This window comes from Montipora foliosa, unplaced genomic scaffold (assembly GCF_036669935.1).
Source record: "Montipora foliosa isolate CH-2021 unplaced genomic scaffold, ASM3666993v2 scaffold_471, whole genome shotgun sequence".
NCBI lineage: Eukaryota > Metazoa > Cnidaria > Anthozoa > Scleractinia > Acroporidae > Montipora > Montipora foliosa.
In genome coordinates, this window is record NW_027179780.1 from 74298 (window position 1) to 85000 (window position 10703).

General features: G+C 41.3%; 1 pseudogene; it reads right to left on the reverse strand.

Moving 5' to 3' along the window:
• Nucleotides 1-883: 883 nt before the first annotated feature.
• Nucleotides 884-1856, reverse strand: LOC137989738 (uncharacterized; annotated as a pseudogene).
• Between the last annotated feature and the right edge of the window lie 8847 nt (nt 1857-10703).

Below are 10703 nucleotides of genomic sequence, written 5' to 3' on the forward strand. Positions count from 1 at the left end.
AAATAAAGTTTTTTCTCCAACATTGATCTAGGAACTTTCTTTGAAAGTTTCATGAAAAAAAAACAAAACAAAAACAAGAAGAGAAAAAAACAATTCAAATTGTGAATTGTTCCTGCGTATTATTCGGAATCAGTAGACATTCTTGATAATCTGAGAGGTCGCCAATTCGGAGACGTGCTGTTTGGGAAATATAAAATCATTACTCAAACCTACAAATTTCGAATTCCTTCTTCAAAGGGTTATCAATTACTGCTGAGATTTCATTAAAACAGATGTGAGTCACTTATTCTCTTTCCAGTCACCTCCTCGGGCTATCGATCTAAATAGATCGATTTCCAGAAAATGTCGTAGAATCGTTGCGTTACTTTCTATTTACGTCAAATTTAGAACGAAGACAGTTCATAAAATTAGCCAATTACTGGCCAAGTTTCATTGAGCTGACGCAAATAGATAATGTATGCAAGGCTTTTGAAAATTCATTTTGAGCTCGAGCGTGATGGCGTCGTGCAGTGAAAGGATGCGTGTGGAAGATAGTGACTCGGAAGACGACGAAATTCTTATTGGAACCATCGAAGACAAGACTGGCGGCTTAGATAAAAAAAAAATAATAAAATAATAATAATAATAATAATAATAATAAAACTACTTATATAGCGCTTATCCAGTCCTGTTCTAAGCGCTTTACAAAAATAGAAAAAGAAAATCGTAGATATTAAAATAATATTAAAAAATATTAAAAATCTTAAGTTTACGTTAACAAAGATTCAAATATTCATGAAAACGGATGTCTAAGATCTAGGCATTTGACATGGATAAGAAAAGAATTTATACATATTAAAATAATTTTTAAAAAGATGAGTCTTAAGTTTACGTTTAAAAAGATCTAAATTGTCACAAGAACGAATTTCATCAGGTAGTTTGTTCCACACAGTTCAGGAGCCGAAACAGCAAAAGCTCTAAAGCCATAAGAGTTGAGATTAAAGTTGACAGGAGTCAGGCGTAGTGTTGAGGATGACCGGAGCGTTCTTGAAGTTGAATAACGGCATATCAGGTTTTGAATGTAGATAGGAGACTGCTGGTGCAGGGATGGCGCAGGGATGGCGCAGTGGTGAGAGCACTCGCCTCCCACCAATGTGGCCCAGGTTCGATTCCTCGACTCGGCGTCATATGTGGGTTGAGTTTGTTGGTTCTCTACTCTGCACCGAGAGGTTTTCTCCGGGTACTCCGTTTTCCCCTCTCCTCAAAAACCAACATTTGACTTGTTGTGTTAATTGTCAATTTCACTTTACAGTGTCCCCAATTAGTGCTCCACCGCTAAATCTACTAGACACTTAAATAAAAGTTCCTTTCCTTTCCTTGGTGAAGAGCTTTATAGGTAAGCAGAATTATTTTGAATTTAATGCGCTCAGAAATTGGAAGCCAGTGCAGGTCCAACAAATAGGGGTGATGCGGTCGAATTTGCGAGAGCTTGTAACAAGTCGAGCCGCTGCATTCTGCACTGATTGGAGCTTTTTAATTACGTATTTGGGGACACCGTATAAAAGAGAGTTACAGTGATCCAACTTGGAGGTTACAAAGGCGTGGACTAGAGTCTCAGTGGTTTTAGTGGATAGCAATTTCGTTATACGGGAAATGTTCCGAAGATGATAGAAGGCAGATTTACAGACAGATTTGACGTGAGAGAGCATTGACATAGTACTATCGAAAACAACATCGATATTTCTGGAAGGTGAAGACGGTTGAATTATATCAGAACCAAAACGAAGTGGAGGTAAAGACTGTTGAGGGTTGTGCTTTGAATAAAGGTAAAGAACTTCAGTTTTGTCTTTGTTTAGCTTCAGCTTATTTAAGGCCATTCACTTATCAAGATCGGATAAGCAATTCTCGATTTTAGCAATGCTACTGGTTAATTCCAGATCATCGTTAACGGAAAACGAATTGTACAACTGAGTGTCATCAGCGTAGAAATGAAATTGCATGTCATGGAAACGTAAAATGTGGGCAAGTGGAGCAGTGTAGAGTAGGTAGAGGATCGGTCCATGGACGGAGCCTTGTGGTACTCCACACTTGAGCTCACGAGACTGTGACGTCCTCCCATCGATTAAGACCACTTGCGTGCGGTTAGTAAGGTAGGAGCGGAACCAGTCTAGTGCAGTGCTACATATTGAGAATTTCGAATTTAATCTTTTGAGCAGTATTTCATGGTCAACAGTGTCAAACGCAGCGGAGAGATCTAGTAGCAGGAGCATGACACAGTGGCGATTATCGATAGCAAGCAAAATGTCATTTTGAACACGAACAAGGGCGGTTTCATAGCTGTGGAATGATTTGTAGGCAGATTGTAGCGGCTCTGTGAGTTGGTAAGAGTCAACATAACCTTGAAGACGCACTGCCACAACCTTCTCAATAACTTTCAAGATAACCTTGAGGTTTGAGATAAGCCTAAAATTACTAAGAACTTCGTGGTCCAGGTTCGGTTTCTTGAGAAGAGGGGTTAAGACAGCGTTTTTGAGGGACGAAGGTAGAACACCAGTTACCAGCGACAAGTTGACAATGCTACAAATAGATGGTAAGAGCAGGTCAAAATGTTCTTTAAGTAACGTAGCAGGTAAAGGATCCAGACAGCATGGTTTCTGCACAACAGAGCGAGCAATATTCGATAGTTCAAGATTTGAAGTAGTGAAGAAAGCGAATTGGACCATCTGCTGGAAAATGAGTCCGATATTTCGAGGTAAGAACCGATTGAAGTTTGTGAGATGAGACCACGCGGTTCTCGGGCTCGAGAATTCATTTTTCATTTGTAGGAAAATGTGGTTTGTCTCCGCTTTCTTTCTAGCTTTTTTGCAGAAAAATGCTTCTTAGTTCATATCTAAAGTAAACTGTTTGACTGTTTGAGTCAATGAATAGCGCATTTGTTCTGAATCGACGCTCGCGTAGGACGCATTGCCTTGGTGACGGTCCTGTTGCGTCGCTACTATTTCGAATTCGTAGTATTATTTACTTATTCGTAGTATTAGGGGGTGTTTACATGAAACCGGTACGAGTTTCATTCTGGTTCGAGTTCATCCCGGTTCTTACTTATCGCTCTGTATTTGTTTACATGATACCGGTGAAAAATCTCATACCAGTACAACTCATACCGGTATGAGTTCATCCCGGTAGTTGTACCGGATCGAAATTCTCATAACGGTATCATGTAAACGCTACATTGACTCCCATTCCGGTACAAGTCTTCAAGTCGTGGTGGACTGGGACTATATTGACGCATGCTGATTCTGAAGTTTTTTCTCCAATCCTCTTCCAAACAGCGATTTTGAATCATGTTTTGCAACCATAAATCCGTTCCTCCTGGTTTCACCCAGAAGCGGCGTTTCCCGCGAATCTTTCGTTTCTTGAGAATGCAGCGAGATAAAGGCGAGCATCGTAGTGCAGTTGCACGCGCCATATTATGCCGCCTGACAACCATTTGATTGAGTAAAACATTTGCGATAGTATTCGCCAATGTGATTGCCGAAGCAGCAAAGGAATTAGCATCATCAAGCTACCCTCCACGCCAAGAGAACGGGCGAAAGAAAGGCTACATGAAAATAATGAAAGAACTGTGGGACGAACTGGGATACCAGGGTCATGATTTTACGTGCCAGAACCTAAGAGATCAAGCGGCGAGGCAGGAAAAATCATTGGGGAATGTTGGAGAAACTATTTGCGAACGAGTTGGAACAAGGAGACCACCTACTGAAAATGAAAGAGAAATCTGCGATATGCTTGATAATAATTCTCAATCTTTGCAAACACAAACTTTTGAAAATGCAAAAGAGCCAGAGTTACAGCACTCTGTCCCACAGGAATCGATGTGTCAAGAAACAAAGCTTTTGTTGGACTCGGCTATCAAGATATTTGACTCAATTAGTTCAGAGCCCGGGGAATTCATGAATCGGGACATTGACACCAGAACAAAAGAAAGACCAAGTCAAAAAGAAATTGAAAACATCAATAAAGCCATCACCGAACTGACAAAAGCCACGAGTTTCCAAACTAACGACCCCTTTGTTTATCTGTGGATCGCAAATTGTGCGCTTTACGCAGTCACTGTAGCGTTCCTTCTGCATAAAGGATGGAAAAAACTAAGAAGCTCAACATCACAAACGACACAAGACAACTATCAAAACAAAATGAAAGCTAAATACGAAAGAAAGGTATCTGAAATGCGGAAAAAGATCTCTATAGCTGCAGCAGAAGCTGAAGCGAATAAAAAGATCACGAAAAAAGGAAGGAGAAATAGAGCCGTACTGCTGGAAGAATGCAAAGTCTTGTCCGTCACGCAACTAGTGAATTACATGGAAAAGAAAAAGTCGACTGTGAGAAGATTAAAGAGAGAGTATTCGCGGAGAAAAAAGCAACAGCAATCCAGAGAACTCAACAACCAGTTTCAGACTGACCCAGGGCGTGTATACGCAAAGTTCGGAGAAATGATAGCGGAAGATAAGGATCTAAACAGACCTAGATACAAACCTCGCCAGAGCACTATCAGTAATGAAACAGATGCCAATCAGTTTGAAGACATCGAAGAAGCAAGCTCATTTTGGAGGCAAGTGTGGAGTGAAGGAGGAACAGGAAATAGAAATGCTACCTGGCTTGAGGATGTAAGAGAGGCAATTAATAAACATGTCCCACCACCATCAAATGAGAATTTTGTCCTTGAATCAACTGAAGCAGTGAAAACTATCATGAAGAAAAGAAATTGGAGCGCTCCTGGGCCAGATAGAATCGCCAACTATTGGTGGAAGAAAGCACATGCGCTGCATGAGAGTGTGACCAAATCGTTCCAATCCATCGGCCAGAGTCCTTCTGAATACCCCATGTGGTTTGCCGAGGGAAAAACGACGTTGATCCCTAAGCCAGGGGAATTTATGAGTAGCAACCAAAGACCAATTATCTGCTTGAACACTATGTATAAGTGGTTCACATCATGCTTATTAGGACCAATGGATTGTCACCTAAATGAATATGGCCTAATGGAGGGAGAACAGAGAGGCGCCAAATCAGGATGCAGTGGCATTGTTGATAACCTGCTCATTGATAGAATGGTCACACAAGACTGTCACAGAGGGAAACGCAACTTGAGCATGGCCTGGATTGATGTCAGGAAAGCTTTTGACTCAGTTGACCATGAATGGCTTGCTGAGATGATGATTCTACACAGATTTCCAACCTGGCTGTGCCGCACTATCGAGAGCCTGTGCAACAGCTGGAACACGAAAGTCGTCGCAAAGACGAAGCAGGGGATAGAGAAGTCTGAAGTGATACAATTCAGACGCGGCCTCCCTCAGGGAGATGCATTGTGCCCCAGGTTGTTCACACTGTGTATGAATCCTGTGGCTTGGAAACTACGAGCTTTGGAGGGGTACAAGTTGTCCAAACCCTTAAGCACAAAGATCACGGATTTGCTGTATATCGACGACCTTAAGGCGTTTGCAGCGTCAGAGATCAAACTCAACAAGGTGCTGAAGTCAACCAAGAATGCGATGCAAGATATAGGCTTAGAATGGAACCCAAAGAAATGCGCGACCGTCCATGTAAGGAGAGGCGTACAGGTGAAAGATGAAACCGGAGTGCAGTTGGATGACGGAGCAGTACTGACAAATCTAAAGGAAGGAACTTATTACAAGTTCCTGGGAACATTAGAGAATCTAAAACAAGATGACAAGTTAGCTCTGAATGTTGCAGCGAAAGAATACCTACAACGCATGTCAGTCATCTGGTCAAGTCCACTGTCAGATCACAACCGCGTAGCTGCATCGACCCAATTTGCCCTTTCCATACTGGGGTATCTAATGTGGACCCAGAACCGGCCAATAGCAGAGCTTAGGCAAATCGACAGAGAAGTTCGAAAATCCTCGTTGAGAGCGGCGGCAAACACCCCCTAGGCTCGACAGCATTACTGTACCTCCCGAGGGAAAAAGGGGGGCGCGGGCTGAAATCAGTCGAGCAAGAATACAAACTCGTCAAGATAGAGGCTGCTCTGAAAGTCTACAAGAACCTGGACCCGACCATTGCAGTTGTGAGAAAGTTTGAAGAAAGAGCAGGTGAGGTGGGACACCATTCATTTTTAAAGGATAGCATGAAGTATGCAGCAGAGCTCGGTCTTGGCCTGGACCTTGAGCACCCGTCACCCTGCATCACCCAGGGGGGAGTAACAATCACAGACAAGAAGACCAAAGTTGCTCTGAAGGAAACTGTAGAAAAGCAGAATACGCAGGCTGTGAGGGAAGAGAGGTGGCAAGGAAAGCTACACACAAGTAGGTGGGAGGATGAAAGTCTGAGTAAAGCAGGCTGCTTTGCTTGGATTAAGGACTGGACGTTGTGTCCGTCTAACACCGTTGCAGGAGTGATCGAGCTCTACGAGCAACTATTGCCAACACGAATATATTACAGTCACAAGGTGCGAGCCCGACCAGCTACCGAAGTGGCATGTAGGCTATGCAGTAGATCAGCAGAAACAGTTCAGCATGTTCTAGCTGGATATCCCACCTTGGCCCAAAACAAGTACTTGGAAAGGCACAATAACGGCTTGAAGATCCTGTTCTTCGAGATCCTGAAGGACGCAAACCTTATTGACAAAGTCCCACCATGGTTCTCCCAAGTAAAACCCAAACTGGTATATGAAAATGACCAGTTTCAAGCCTACTGGGATGTCCCGCTCTATGCTGAGCACACCGAGGTGAGGGCAAACAGAATCGATGCCCGTTTTATCGACCACCAACAGAAGAAGGTGATAGCACTAGAGATGAGCTGTCCATGGATTGATAACCGAACAAGTAAGGAAGAGGAGAAGACAGCCAAGTATGCCCCCGTAAGATGGGAGATAAAGCGACAGTACCCTGGGTACGATGTGCAACAATACAACATCATTATTGACGTGCTAGGTGGATGGTCCACAGACATGGAGGAGGGAATGAGGAATTTACTCGGCTTAAGAGTGAGAACTAAAGGAGTCCTGCTAAAGATGCAGAAATCGGTCTTACTAAGCTCTCATAATATTGCCCGCACTTTTTAAGTAATCACATAAACTTTACGAGCAATATAACACGAATTTCATTTCAGCAAAGGATACTATTGTCAAAAAGAAAATGTATTATTATTATTCTTTTTTATTATTATTCTTTTTTTTTTTTTTAATTTTAGCAGTCACTTATTTTATATTTTCACATAGTTTAATAGATTTAAGTGGATAATACTTTTAGAAAGATATTTGTAAATAGGACTTGAACATGGTGTTTTTAAGGAGCTCCTGGGTTACGATTAACGCCCCAGGTAGCTTTTAGGTATTGACATTCAAAAGTTTTAAACTATCATAATAATAATATTTAAAAAAATTAAAAATAAATAAGACATAAAAATTATTCAGTACAGTGAAATCATGATTTGCCCATAAGAAATTTATTCACTTTAAATTTAAGAGCGAATGCCCAGAAAATTCGAGCAAACCGTGGCCACAGCTCACATGACGAGACGCAAGTGGGTCTGAACTGGAAGTACCCGATTTCTGAATCAATTAAGTTGTGATTTACTCAGTAATGACTCCTCTGTCAACAAAGATGGGTAATAGGATTAACGTGTCAGTTATCTAATTTAGTCTTGACGAGTAACATGCGTTTCTGTCATTTGAGAATAAGCCATTTTGCTCGTTTCAATCACATGAGCACGGCACGGCCACGTTGATCATTGCCATCTTCTTGCCAGCCTTGTTGATCATTGCCATTTTCTTGCCAGCCTTGACCTTAGCCTTAGCTCCACCGAATTGCCGTTTGCAAATGCCATTGTCATCTCACATCAAATGGACAATGATACTGGCTGCGTCTTACTAACCCCGCTGGACAGCTGTTCAAGTAAGGTAAGCTGCAATCGAACCATTTGTGGTCACGTAAAACTGGGGCAAAATGAAAGGAAAATTCGAAAAGAAGTGTCTGATGTTTATTTTTCACTGAAAATGTTTGTTCGCGATAGATTTTCATGATCCAGAAAAATTATTTCAAATTAGGGGCCTTGTAAACGTTCTTTTCAAGTCTTGCGAACATTGTTATTTTGGTGAAAGCAACAGACTTTTATATTTTATTTCCTAAGCTTATTGTTAATTGACGATTCAATACCTTCTCAATGTACTACGTCTCCGAACATGAAGGATTGCCAAAGTAAAGATATCAACACCCCTGGAAAAAACATGGTTAAGACTTGCTTATTGCCTTTTTTTCTAGATCAACTGAAATTCGTGATGATGTGGAGTTTTTACTCGAGGAAGAACTGGGCAGTATCCAGCTTTATGAATTGCACATGGTTTATGCGAAATACTACTTCTGGGTTATATTCGGCTTTTGTCATATAAATTGACTCTCTTAAAGATGTAAATAATGCTTTAAGAAGTTATGGCCCTGAATCCTTCAAGGGTGATAGGCTCACAGAAATGAAGAACAAACAGAAATTGGAAAACACAATGTCGAAGTCATGTGTGTGAAAGTAAAATTGAAGCTTTCTTTCTAAATACTTATTGCTATGTGGCTCTCCAGAATTTAATTATTTATAGATGTGTGGCTTTCCAGAATTTAATTCCTTATCAATGACATTTTGGAACACATTACGTGTACCTTGAGCCTAAGACTTGTGACTTTCTTTCGACAATAATATAAACGTCTGTCAAATTTCCATCATTTGAGGTTTTTGTATATCTAGTAGGAAGTAAATACATGTAGAATGTAGTTAGTCAATATTTTACCACAAAGGTATCAATATTATTATTGCGTTTAGGTCACACAAATCGTGACATTCTGGGCAATATTGAGGAAATTGGGAAATATTCTTTTGCAATATTTTAAATCTCTTCTGCATAACTTAATTGATCAGTTTTCAGCTAGCACTGGTGAAGTTAAGAGTAGGATCCATATAGACCATCGTAGTGTGCAACTGTTGCTTTTAAAAAACCCTTTCCTATTGTGAAAGCTTGGTTACTGATGAGGTTGACAGTGGCATACAGACGTATCTTCGGAGAGTGCAACTATTCTTGTCTTATTGTAAAAGCTTGGGTACTAATGAGGTTGACAGTGGCATCCAGACGTATCGTCGGAGTGTGCAACTATTGACTTTTAACATTCTTGTCATATTGTAAATGCTTCGTTACTAATGAGGTTGATAGTGGCATCCAGACGTATCCTCGGAGTATGCAACTATTGACTTTTAGCATTCTTGTCCCATTGTAAAAGCTTGGGTACTAATGAGGTTGACAGTGGCATCCAGACGTATCGACGGAGTGTGCAACTATTGACTTTTAACAAACTTGTCTTATTGTAAAAGCTTGGTTACTAATGGGGTTGATATGGCATGCAGATGTGTCGTCAGAGTGTGCAACTATTGACTTTTAACATTCTTGTCTTCTTGTAAAAGCTTGGGTACTAATGAGGTTGACAGTGGCATCCAGACGTATCGTCGGAGTGTGCAACTATTGACTTTTAACATTCTTGTCCTATTGTAAAAGCTTGGTTACTAATGAGGTTGATAGTGGCATCCAGATGTATCGTTGGAGTGTGCAGATGTTGACTTTTAACATTCTTGTCCTATTGTAAAAGCTTAGTTACTAGTGCGGTTGACAGTGCTACCCAGACGTATCGTCGGAGTGTGCAACTGTTGACTTTTAACATTCTTGTCCTATTGTAAAAGCTTGATTAGTAATGAGGTTGATAGTGGCATCCAGATATGTCGTCGGAGTGTGCAACTATTGACTTTTAACATTCTACCTGAGTGGCGAAATTCTTTTTTCTGGTGATGCCGGCGTGGCTTGTTTGCGTGTTTGAATTTTTTGTATTGTTATATTCCGGTGTGGCTCGCCGAGGTGGCGGAGCTTTATTTTAATCATTTATGCTTCTGTGGTTTGCCTGTGTGATGGTTATTATAATAATAACGTCTCGGGTTTGCCTGCGTTGCGAATTCGGACGTCTTCTGATGATGCTGCGGAATTGTACTGATCATACGGGTTAGGTATGTGGAGTGAATTCTCTTTGCGTTAATTTGCATTAATAATACTTATGGGGTTTTGCCTTTGGTAAGGTTTTTTTGGATTTGAAGTCCCATGAGGGTTTTTCTGTGGTTTTTAAAATGGATCTTGCATTATTTGTGCTCTTGATCAGGGTGAGTGACTCTGTTGGCTTACGTTATCTAGGTAGCCAACGGACGTCCTGCTCTCAGGCGTGCTGAAGTCGCTCCCTCCTGGTCGGGAACCCCGGTACCACTAGCTTTCTTTGTTTTTTCATGTGCCGTATCAATCGATTGGACTAGGTAAAATTCCTATTTAAACCTAACCCTCCTTTTTATTTAGATGGTGGGTCGTAAGCGGAGGACAATGGTCTCCAATGAGGGGTTTCTGGAGCAAGCAAGTAACTGGGTAGAGTTCCAGAATCAGATTGAAGGAATCAAATCGAGACACTGTACAACTTGGGTGGATATAAACGGGGTTCCCGACCAGGGTGCGAGTGACGGAGGCTGTTGATTGGAGGGATGTCCTCTCGTCAAGCGTGTCTCTTGAGTTCAAAGCTTTGAAATTGAGAGTTTCCGATCGTTTCTTCGTTGGTGGCTTACACCAGAACGTTAAGGCTTATGATGATGTACTTGAGAATCATTCCCTAGCGGAACCTATCGGCAGGTGGATTCGAAATGGA